We start from the raw sequence: 10,718 nt of genomic DNA, 5'->3' as shown, positions 1-10,718 counted from the left end.
GTAATTGTATGTTAGTAATTAGTTGGTGATGAAGAAGGGATACAATCTTTTAGATAGTTTGCAAGAGGATTGATACTACACATATATTTCATTTAATTTTAGGTATCACAACTTTTGATAATTAATAATTCTTAATAGTGTCCCTCCAAGTATTACTAAATATATTTTGAAGAGTAGTTTTAATAATTTATTGCATCAAGATTACTCTTGAAATCATTTGTTTCATTGCTAATGTTTGAAATAATTTATTTCCTTCAAAATATTTTGATGATTTTTTTAATCTATAGTTTGTTTTGAAAAATTCAAGAAATAATGTAATTTTGATTTTTTTCTAATGAGTGGTCGGATTTACAAAATCTTTAAATTATTTGTTAGTGTTTCCATCTTTTCATATCGATTATATTAAAAGAATAGTTGATATTGTAAACCATTCAATTCTTTAACTCAAACTATTGTAGTAAACATCATACCATGTCTCTCTTGCTCTCCAATATTAATAGGTTGAATTACTGTAACACAAAAATCAATGCAAATTGTCAATCACATTGTTAATCCAATCACTTTAAGTTAATGTACCATCATACATTGAGTTACATCGAATCAGAAATCATCATCTACACTGAAATCAATGCATCTACTGCACACAATCAAATAATATTAGAAAACATATACACTAAAATCAATGAATCTAATGCAAAAAATCAAATAAGATTAGAAATCAAAATCTACAATAAAATCAATGCATCTAGTGCAAGCAATCAAATTATATTAGAAATCATCATCTACAATTAAATCAATGCATCTAGTGCAAACAAACAAATACGATTAGAAATCAACATCTACACTAAAATCAATGCATCTGGTGAAAGCAGTCAAATAGGATTAGAAATCACCATCTACACCAAAATCAAAGCATCTAGAGAAATCAATCAAATATGATTATAAATCACAATCTACACTAAAATCAATGCATCTAGTGCAAGCAATCAAATAGAATTAGAAATCACCATCTACATCGAAATCAATGCATATAGTGTAAGTAATCAATTAGAATTAGAAATTAACATCTACACTGAAATCAATGTATTTAGTGCAAGCAATCAAATAGAATTAGAAAACATCTACACCGAAATCAATGCATCTAGTTCAAGCAAACAAATAGGATTAGAAATCAACATCTACACTGAAATAAATGCATCTAGTGCAAGCAATCAAATATCATTAGAAATCAACATCTACACTGAAATTAATGCATCTAGTTTAGCAATCAAATAGGATTAGAAATCACCATCTACCATGAATTCAATGCATTTAGTGCAAGAAATCTTCTTCCCTCTGTCCCCCATCCATCTATATCTATACCTCCCTCCATCTCTCCTTCTTTGTCTCTCTATATCACCCCCAAACATACACACTATCTCTTCATCTCTTCCTTTTCACTCTCACTCTCTCTCTAGCTCCACTTTTCTCTTTGTATGTCTTTTTTCTTCCCTCCCTCTCTCCCCTTCCAAATCCATCTCTTTGTCCTCCCTCTCTCCTCCTCTCTCTCAATTCCTCTCTCTCCCTTTCTCTCCCAACTCCCTCTCTCTCCCCACATCTCTCTCTGTCTCTCCCTCTCTCTCTCTTTTCCCTCCAACCCTATCATTATCTTCCTCCCTCTCTCCTTCTCTCTCTTCCCCTCTCCCCCCTCCATATTTGTTTCTCCCTCTCTCACTCCTCTCCTTGTCTCTCTCTTCATTCCTCCTCACCCATGTCCTTCAGTTTATCTCCTTCAATGCAAGCAATCAAATAGGATTAGAAATCACCACCTACACTAAAATCAATGCATATAGTGCAAGAATTCTTCTTCCCTCACTCCCCTCTCCACATATATCTATTTCTCCCTCCATCTCTCCTTCTTTGTCTCTCTAATTCACCCCCCTAGCAAAAAACACATGTTTTCTCCCTCTATATCTATCTATCTCTCCCTCTCTCTATCCTTTCTTCTTCCCTATGTTCACCTTGCATCTATATATCTATCTTTCTATGTCTCTCTATATTACCCCCAAAACATACATACTCTTCATCCATATTTATCTATCTCTACCTCCCTCTTACTCTCCCTCTCTCTTTCTTCCCCTTCTCTCCCTCTCTCCCCCCTTCTCTCTTTCTTCCCTTTCTCTCCCTCTCTCCCCCCTTCTATTTCTCTTCCCTCTTTATCTCCTCTCTTCCTCTCTCTCCATCTCCCTTATCACTCCCTCTCTCTTTCTCCACCTTTCTCTCTCTTTGTCTTTATTCTTATGTCCCTCTTTATCTACCTTCCTCTCTCCTTCTCTCTCTCACATCCATTCTCTCTTCCTTCCTATCTCTCCCTTTCTCTCTTGCCTCCCTCTATCTCTCCCCTGATCTCTCTCTCTCTCTCTCTCTCTCTCTCTCCAACTATGTCACTATCTCTCCTTATCCCCCTCTTCTCTCTCTCTCTCCAGCCTCCAACTTTGTCACTGTCTCTCCTTCTCCCCCTCTTCTCTCTATCTCTCCTTCTTTATCTCTCTATCTCACCCCCAAACATATACACTCTCTCTCCGTATCTCCCTTGTCACTCCCTCTTCCTCACTCCCTTTCCTTCCACTCTTTCCTTCCAACTCCATTTCCTTATCCCTCCCTCTCTCCTCCTATCTCTCAAGTCCTCTCTCATCCTTCCTCTCTCTCCCTTCCTCTGACTCCCTCTATCTCTCCACCTTATCACTTTGTCTTTGTTCTTCCCTCCCATATATATCTAGAGTTAATATACATCATGATATATTAATATATATTATAATATAACAAATTTAATATTGTATTAATCCTAAGTTATTAAATTTATAACATATTAATATTAATATTTTTTACATACCATGATAACAAAATTTTCAAATATTACAACTTCGACATGGAAATATTTATGTCATTAGATATTTTAATAAATCCATAGGATATAATGGTTTTCCTTGGTTTATTTTACAAATATTTAATTAAAAGAAATATTAAGAGACTTTGGAGCAAGATTTTTTATTCTTTGTGTTGAAATAATCCTTTTACTTTATTTTATGAAATGGTATTGACTTTAGTAAAGAGAAAAGATGTTTAAAATTTTACCTGATTTGGAATTTTAATGTGGTAATTTTTTTTGTTGAAGGTAAATTTAAGATAACTTTCAAATGTATAAGATAATTGTATTACAATATAATTATCTTATGTGTTTAATAATTGTATTACAACACAATTATCTTATTTTTTTAATAATGATTTTATGATATAGGTTGAATTTGAATAACTATATAAAATATTTAAATTAATTATTTTTATTTTTGTATTTATATATATTTTTTTAAATTATTTTGGCCGACATGAGCAAAATTTCAACTTTGATGATAGATGGACATGGTTACACATCATACTAGGTTGTAGAATGTGCCTCTTGGCGCAATCAAGAAGCTTATTCATTATATTTCTCAGAGCAATATATATTTATACAAAGTATTCTCATCTATCAAACCTCTAATGCTTCTCTTGGAGCTCTTCTCTCCAAAAATATCCTAGAAATATGCTAACAAAACAAAGACAAATCAAATATTTGTCCCAACTACTAGAAAACAAGTTAACACCTAACACTTATCATGTGCCACATGGCTAAAATGCTAGTTCAACAAAACTTCCTAATAACCTAGCTTCTCTCTAGAATCTAAACACTTGTATTTAGATCAAAATTTTGTATTTCTAGATTACAAATATTTTATTTAGGAAAATCTCTCCCCTTGGGGGGAATTTCATGACCCTCTTGAGTCTAGGCAAAATGGTCACCTAACATCAATAAAGTAGATATTATTAATTGATATATAGAATATTAAATAAAATATGTATTTTATCTATGATAAAAATGTGAAATTGGTATTAATTTTTTTTTATGGAAAATTAAATTGAATTCCATTCATATTGAGTATATACTATTCATATTTATGAAAAAATAAAACCTACAAAAATAAAAATATTAAAGCATCCATAGTTAAATTTATAAAGTATTCATAGTTAGACTTATAAATTATAAATAAATCTATATTTAAAAATAATTATTTTGAAATGATTTTTTTAGTTGCAATAAAATAAAACAAAATAAAATTTAAATAAGTGTTTTAATTAATTGTATTTTTTTTCTTCCGCAAAAAAAAATATTTGTAACTTCATTCCCAGATTCAGTAAAGAAGTTACATTGTAGATACACCAGGGTGTATATTAAAAAATAATTATGAGACAAAAACAGGGATCCTTTAGTCTTTACAAAAAATAAGATTGGTAGTTTGAGGATAAAAACAAGCAGTCTCTAGGCATAAATTCATATCATCACGAAAGTAGGAAACAATGACAGAACCATAGAGAATCTGGGAAAAAAAAACCCTCAATCCTTGCAGATAAAGAATGTTGTCAAAAAACTTTCCCAAAACAAAAAATTGATATGTTGTCACAATCACTAGTCAAAGAGAACTGACATATTTGAAACTATGGACAGAGCAACAAAAGCCCTCCATAGATACGATATATCTTTGTCACATTGGAAAATAAAAAGGAAAAAAAATGTTTCCAACCTGATAGAACCAAGAAAGGCCACCCTATGGCCTTAGATAGGTCAATCTATATAGGGGCAGTTTTAAAACTGATACTCTTATGTGTTCCTGTGTTCGACCACCGACCAAAAACCTGATTCTAGACTTAATCATGCTTTGGATAAAGAATCCATGAGTTGATTCCACTCCCTATAACGATGAGATCAAGGGAAAACATTAAACATGGAAATGTGATGAATAAATTCTTCTAGAATAGGCAAAAGATAAATGTCCCTACAAGCTTTATTTTTCTTCACCCAATTGACAACTAATTTTGAGTCCCCATAGACCTGTATAGAAGTTCAACCCTTTTCTAGAGCATATAGGAGAAGAGATTTGCACGCCATCGTCTTTGCCTTATTATTTGTGCCACTACTAAATCCCATGGAGATATGGAAGGAATAGGATTATGTCAGGAATAGAATCGCCCCACCACCACTCACATTATTTTTCTCTTATGCAGCTCCATCAAAATAACCCCATGGTATAGAAATATCAGGTTGTTCCTGGATGATAATTTTGGGGGCAAATTCATCTTTGAATTGAGGAAAATGACTTAAGATGGCCAACCCCTCCCCAACCACTTAGATAGGAGAGGAGAGTTGTTCCCTAAAGATTGCCTAGTTCCTGGCTATCCAAATGTCCCAAACAAGGATTAAAGGAAGAGCTCTAATAAAATGAGTACTTTGGTCATATTTCCAAGCCCTTCAAGCCCCCTCGATCATCTCCCTTGCCCACAATCGAATCTACCCAGATGCTTTTTTAATAGACTATCAAATGCTCTGGGAGAAAGGGAAGTCAATAAATAGATGCTTTGATGATACCCCATTTTTCATGCACAATGTGCACTAGCCCACCCCTGTCATATCTATGTTGCATCACTTCTCAAGTAGGAGCTTTATTATTTAGGATATGCCATATAAACAGTTTAGCTTTTGGAGGACACTTAACATTCCATAATTCGTTCCACCATCCAGATTCCTCCTTGTAACCTCGCTCTGACAACAGTAAAATGTAACCATATTTAGGGGAGTACACCCCACGATGAGTTGTCTCACACACCAATTCATCCTCCCTTTCTATAATTCTAATATGGCCAGCTCTGAGAGCTTCTATATATATGAACCAATTCTCTTCTTATTGGCCTCTTAACTCTAGAGCCTTTGTTGAAAGCCACCCTTTCATCCATATAGTAGTGGACCTTGGATTAGAAATTTGGGTCAGATTGAAAAAAACCATGATCCCAAAGATGTATGACTTCCTAAGGAAGAATCCATCTACAATCCCTAGACAGGGGTCCTAGCCTATCTACACCTTTGAAACATTCCTGACTCTCCAAGCCAATCTAGAATCAATCAGACCAAAGGAATTTTAAACAGCTCTCCAAATATTAGAACATTTAGCTCTCTCCTTTATTGATCATCTAATCCAATCCTCCAAAGGGATTAGTGCTATGTATTTCTAATAAACCATTGACATCCAAATATTCTGGAAAGAAATAAATTGCAAACAATATTTTGCCGCAAGGGAATTTGAAAAAAAAAGAAAAAACCCACCCTACCATGGATTTCTGAATAGCTAATTGTTCCCATTTTCCCAAGAGAGGACCACCATCTCAGTCTGGCCAACCCAGAGGAATTTGAAGCATATATGCCTATATTTTTCCAAAAGTCATTTTGGGATCCAGGATAGTGACATCCAATATATTGAGATTGCTTCTAGCATCGATTTTATCAAAACTGATTTTTTGGCTCTAAAAAGCCATTCGTGGCTCCAAACTTTAAGCTTTTTCTCCAATTTGGATAAGATCCAAGACAAATCCTCTTTGATCTATTGATTTAGTTTTAGATGAAATCCCAGATACTTAAAGCCTTCATCCAGTTGGGATAGGCCAAAGGAAAGAAAGGATCTCAAAACTTGAATCTCAACTGCCTCCAAATTATGCACAAACATGCAAGATTTTTGGTCATTTATCACCATTCTCGATGTTGTCCCGAATAATTTGAAAATACTTGCTAGAGCCTCCACATCCCTCATATTCCCATTGCATAGAATTAGGACATCATACACAAAAAGGAGGTGTGTAATTACTTGACCTTGAGTGATTTGAATACTAGCAAAGCACCCCCTTCTAGATGCATCTGCGATTAATATACTGAGACCTTCTACCACCAACAGGAAAAAGAGAGGGGAGAGAGGACACCCTTGCCTTAATCCTCTTTCAACCTGTAAAAACTGGTGGCTCAACTATTTATGAGAACTACGAAAGACACAATTTGCAGACAACTCATGATCCAAATTGTTGTTTCCCAATTTAAACCAACTTGTGTAAGCAGCAATCGTATATACATCCAACTAGCTATGTCATATGCCTTTGACAAATCTATCTCAATAACTGACCCCTTTAGATTTCTAGTATTTAATCTATGGATGCATTCTTGGGCAACCCCTATCACCTCATGAATCTGTCTGTTATCCAAAAAACCAAATTGCTCCCTTGAAATAGGTTTGGATAGGATAGACTTAATTCTTATGCAATAGTAATGGTGATGACCTTGTAAATGTTATTTCCCAAGGAAATGGGTCGGAAGTTTGACATATTCCACGAATTTTCCAATTTCAGAATCAAAGCAATAAAAGTAGAGATAAATGTTGGTCGTATTTTTCCGTCATGCCTTGATTCCTTGACTACCTGTAGAAGGTCCCTTCCTAAGATATTAAAAAGACCAAAGTAAAAATAAACCCCCCATCCGTCTAGCCCTAGACTTTTGTCTTTTTTGAAAGATTGGAGCACCACCTTCAATTATTCCTTGAAAAAATCCTCCTGGAGAGCCTGATTTTCTTCTTCCTCAACGAAACTTGGAAAAGACAGGGCCACCTGAAGAGGCTTTGCAAGAGGGGGGCCTTGGGGCTCCTTATATAAGGATTCAAAATGTGTCTTTCCCAAGGCTGCCAACTCATTGAACCCTAATATTTCCCCACCTTCATCATTAACGAAGTTCCAAATGGTGTTTTGAATTTTCCAACCCTTTGCAAAGTCTTAAAAGATTTTTTTTTCATCCCCATTTTCCAGGCATAAGGCATGACTCTTCAACTTCCATGTTGCTTCCCTAATCACTAGTAAGGATTTCCTTCTTCCTTCTAGTTTGAAGACTAGATCCCTTGATGAAAAATCATTAAAACCTTCCCCCTGTGATTCGGCTACTTCTTGTAGTTGCTTTTCCACCTCCTGAAGTTCCTACTCCTCCTTTTTATGAACTTGGACATCCCATTCTTTTATCACCTTATTTAAATTATTTAAATTTGTAGCAAATTTCATCAAAGTTGAGACATCTGAACATACTGTGAAATTATTCTAGTCAATTATGATAATATTAATAAACTCCTCATCTTATAGCCATTGGGAGTTCATCTTAAATAGGATTATTCGCTTAAGACCACCATTTTTGATCTCCAGGAAAATTGAGGACTAATCTGAATCACCTCCATTGCCCACCCATTTTCTAATGAGGGGGAGAGAATCACTCAAATATTCAGAAACCAAAAGGTGATCCAATCTCTTAGCTACTCTTTCCTCCCCCACCCTCCTATTCTTCTAGGTGGCTTGGAGTTTGATAGGCTCTATATAAATGAGGTTTGGCTAGCTTAATTTATGTAGAAAGTACTCTGACAATGAGTCTAGTCTAGCTCTCAGCCCCCAAGTATTTGCACTCCCAATAGAAAAATTCATATCTCCTCCTACTATCAACTTTTTCCTCTTACTGAAAGAACTATCAAAAACTTTTCCTAGAAACTATTCTTGTCTTGACAGGGACCATAAAGATTGATCAAAGAAAAACAATCATCAAGTTCTAGTGAAAATAATTCTACTCCAATACCTCCTTCGACGTCCCATGAGTTCCTAACTTTTATGGGCCCATCACTCCATCCCAAGGCCAGACCCCTAGAACTCTGCATGACATCTATACCCAAAAAGGTCCAACCCTTCAAAAGGGACTCCAAGATTTTACATATCATAAAACCTTCCCCCAGAGTTTCTTTCAAGAATAGAAAATCAGGTTTGTTTAGTTCCACTATCCAAAACAATGCATGCTTCTTTGAGGGGCATGAAATCCCCCTAAAATTTAAGGACAAAATATTCATTAGGTAAACTTCTCCAGGGGATTTGAGCCTCTAAGCACCCCTATAATGGATTGTTGTCTACCTGTTTCCAAGTCCTCCCTAGCCTGATTCTTTTCTCTAGACAAAAAATATCTCCTATCCCTACCTCTATTGCTTCTCTCAACTAAAGGGACCTTCCCCAACTCCCCCCATAAACCTTTTGCATAGGAAATTACACTTTTGGATTGAAATTTGTATCAACCATATCACCTTTGAGAGGACTTTGAAGAGCTCCTAGAGGAGGAAATCACTGGGGAGGGGAAAGAAGTGACTGACTGAGAAATTTCGCAAACAACTGGGGGAAAAATTGGCCTAGGCTTTTTAGTTCTTTGGGACTTTGAGTTGTCATCACATTTACCAGATTTTGAAGACCCAAGAACTGAAATCTCAGGCATTACAGAAAAAAATCACAGGAAGCTGAAACATAAGTAACATGAGGGGTGTTTCCTTTTCTAGTAGAAGAAGAGATGCATGTCTGGAAGATTAGAAAGCATCAAGGCCTAGGGGATCTCCTTCGCACTGCAACTACTGACCCCAAAGTCTCGACACCAACCTCTCCTCCTCCTTCTGAAACCATCGATGTTCCATGCCTCACTACAACAATTCCCACTAAAGATGGAGGACCCACTGATGCATTTCCTTTTGGATATTTGGTGGCCCTCACTGTCAGAGGGAGGGACACTTCTTCACCCACTGAATCCTGGATCAAAGGACCTAATTTGACCATGGCCTCCACTCTTGAGTCCTCTTCCTCTTCCTCCTCCTCTAAAGATCTAATGGGAGTCATTGGCAAAGGAAAATTACTCACCAAATGACCGTAAACATGGCACCTTTGATAGTGAAATAAGATCCCTTCATAGTCCAAAGTTTGGACTATTTTCTCCTCTCCTTCTTCCTCCAAAATATAGAATGGATATAGTCCACCGATTGCACACCTGAAGTAAGATATGATTGATCGTATGCCAGAAAGTCCCCCAAGTAACTGACCAATGACAATGTCCCAAAAAATACCCTCATGCCAATATTCCAATGGAAGACTAGGAAGGTGGACCCAAACTGGCATTTCATTTTATTTTTCTCTCTGAGCATCGAAACCCGGATGCTAGAATTCGAATTAAACTGGTGAATGAAAAATATCCCAATGGACCTTCTAAATTTTGGTTGTGTCTTCCTTATTTGAAAAGGATGTTTGGATCCAACCTTTGGCCAGTCGATGAGTCTCAACCTCCCCCCTTCATTCTAGCTTGATGTTCTTCGCTACCCACTTCCTAAGATTTTTCGGCCCAATCCTCTTCCCTCTAATTTTCCCAACCGAAGTTTGTTATCCCAATTATTTGACCTGTGCCATTTTTATTTCTTTTCTTAACCTCAAGTTAAAATGAATGCCTTCCACCTGCTGCTTACAAATGTTTTACTTTGTGTATGCAGAATTTATTCTCTCCTGGTATCTAGTACAAATCCCAAGGGATTTGAAGAAATTCCAATTGTTCTCCCTTCGGCATGCATGTAATATTCCTAGTAGAAATTTTACAATGATAACAAATACATGCACAAATAAATAACGCAAAAAATTTCAGAAATGCATACACATAAACCAAAAATTTCTACAAATCCCCAAACTGGCCAAATTTTATTAATAATATCTGCGGTGGTACAAATTAGTTGGAGAAATTTCATCTAGGCTTGCACAAGGCAAGCTACAAGGACCAAGTGATGAGTACGAGAAATCCGAATGGCTACAATAATCAACACCTCCAGAAAACTATGTTGTTTCTCCATAACTACATTGTTTCCTGACTTCACCCCTTGATTTTCCCACTCTAGAGTGCCCAAAAAATTATATAAAATTAGGAGAGTGCTCCTTGCCCAAAACCCAGAAAAATCCAGAAATGGTTTCCCTTAGTTCCAACTTTCGAAATTTGACCCTTCACAAATTGGCCC

This window comes from Pinus tabuliformis, chromosome 9 (genome assembly GCF_031772625.1).
Source record: "Pinus tabuliformis cultivar Carrire ecotype Pingquan chromosome 9, CPIR1, whole genome shotgun sequence".
Lineage (NCBI taxonomy): Eukaryota > Viridiplantae > Streptophyta > Pinopsida > Pinales > Pinaceae > Pinus > Pinus tabuliformis.
The sequence above is the reverse complement of the archived record's forward strand: the minus strand, read 5'-3'. Positions refer to the sequence as shown.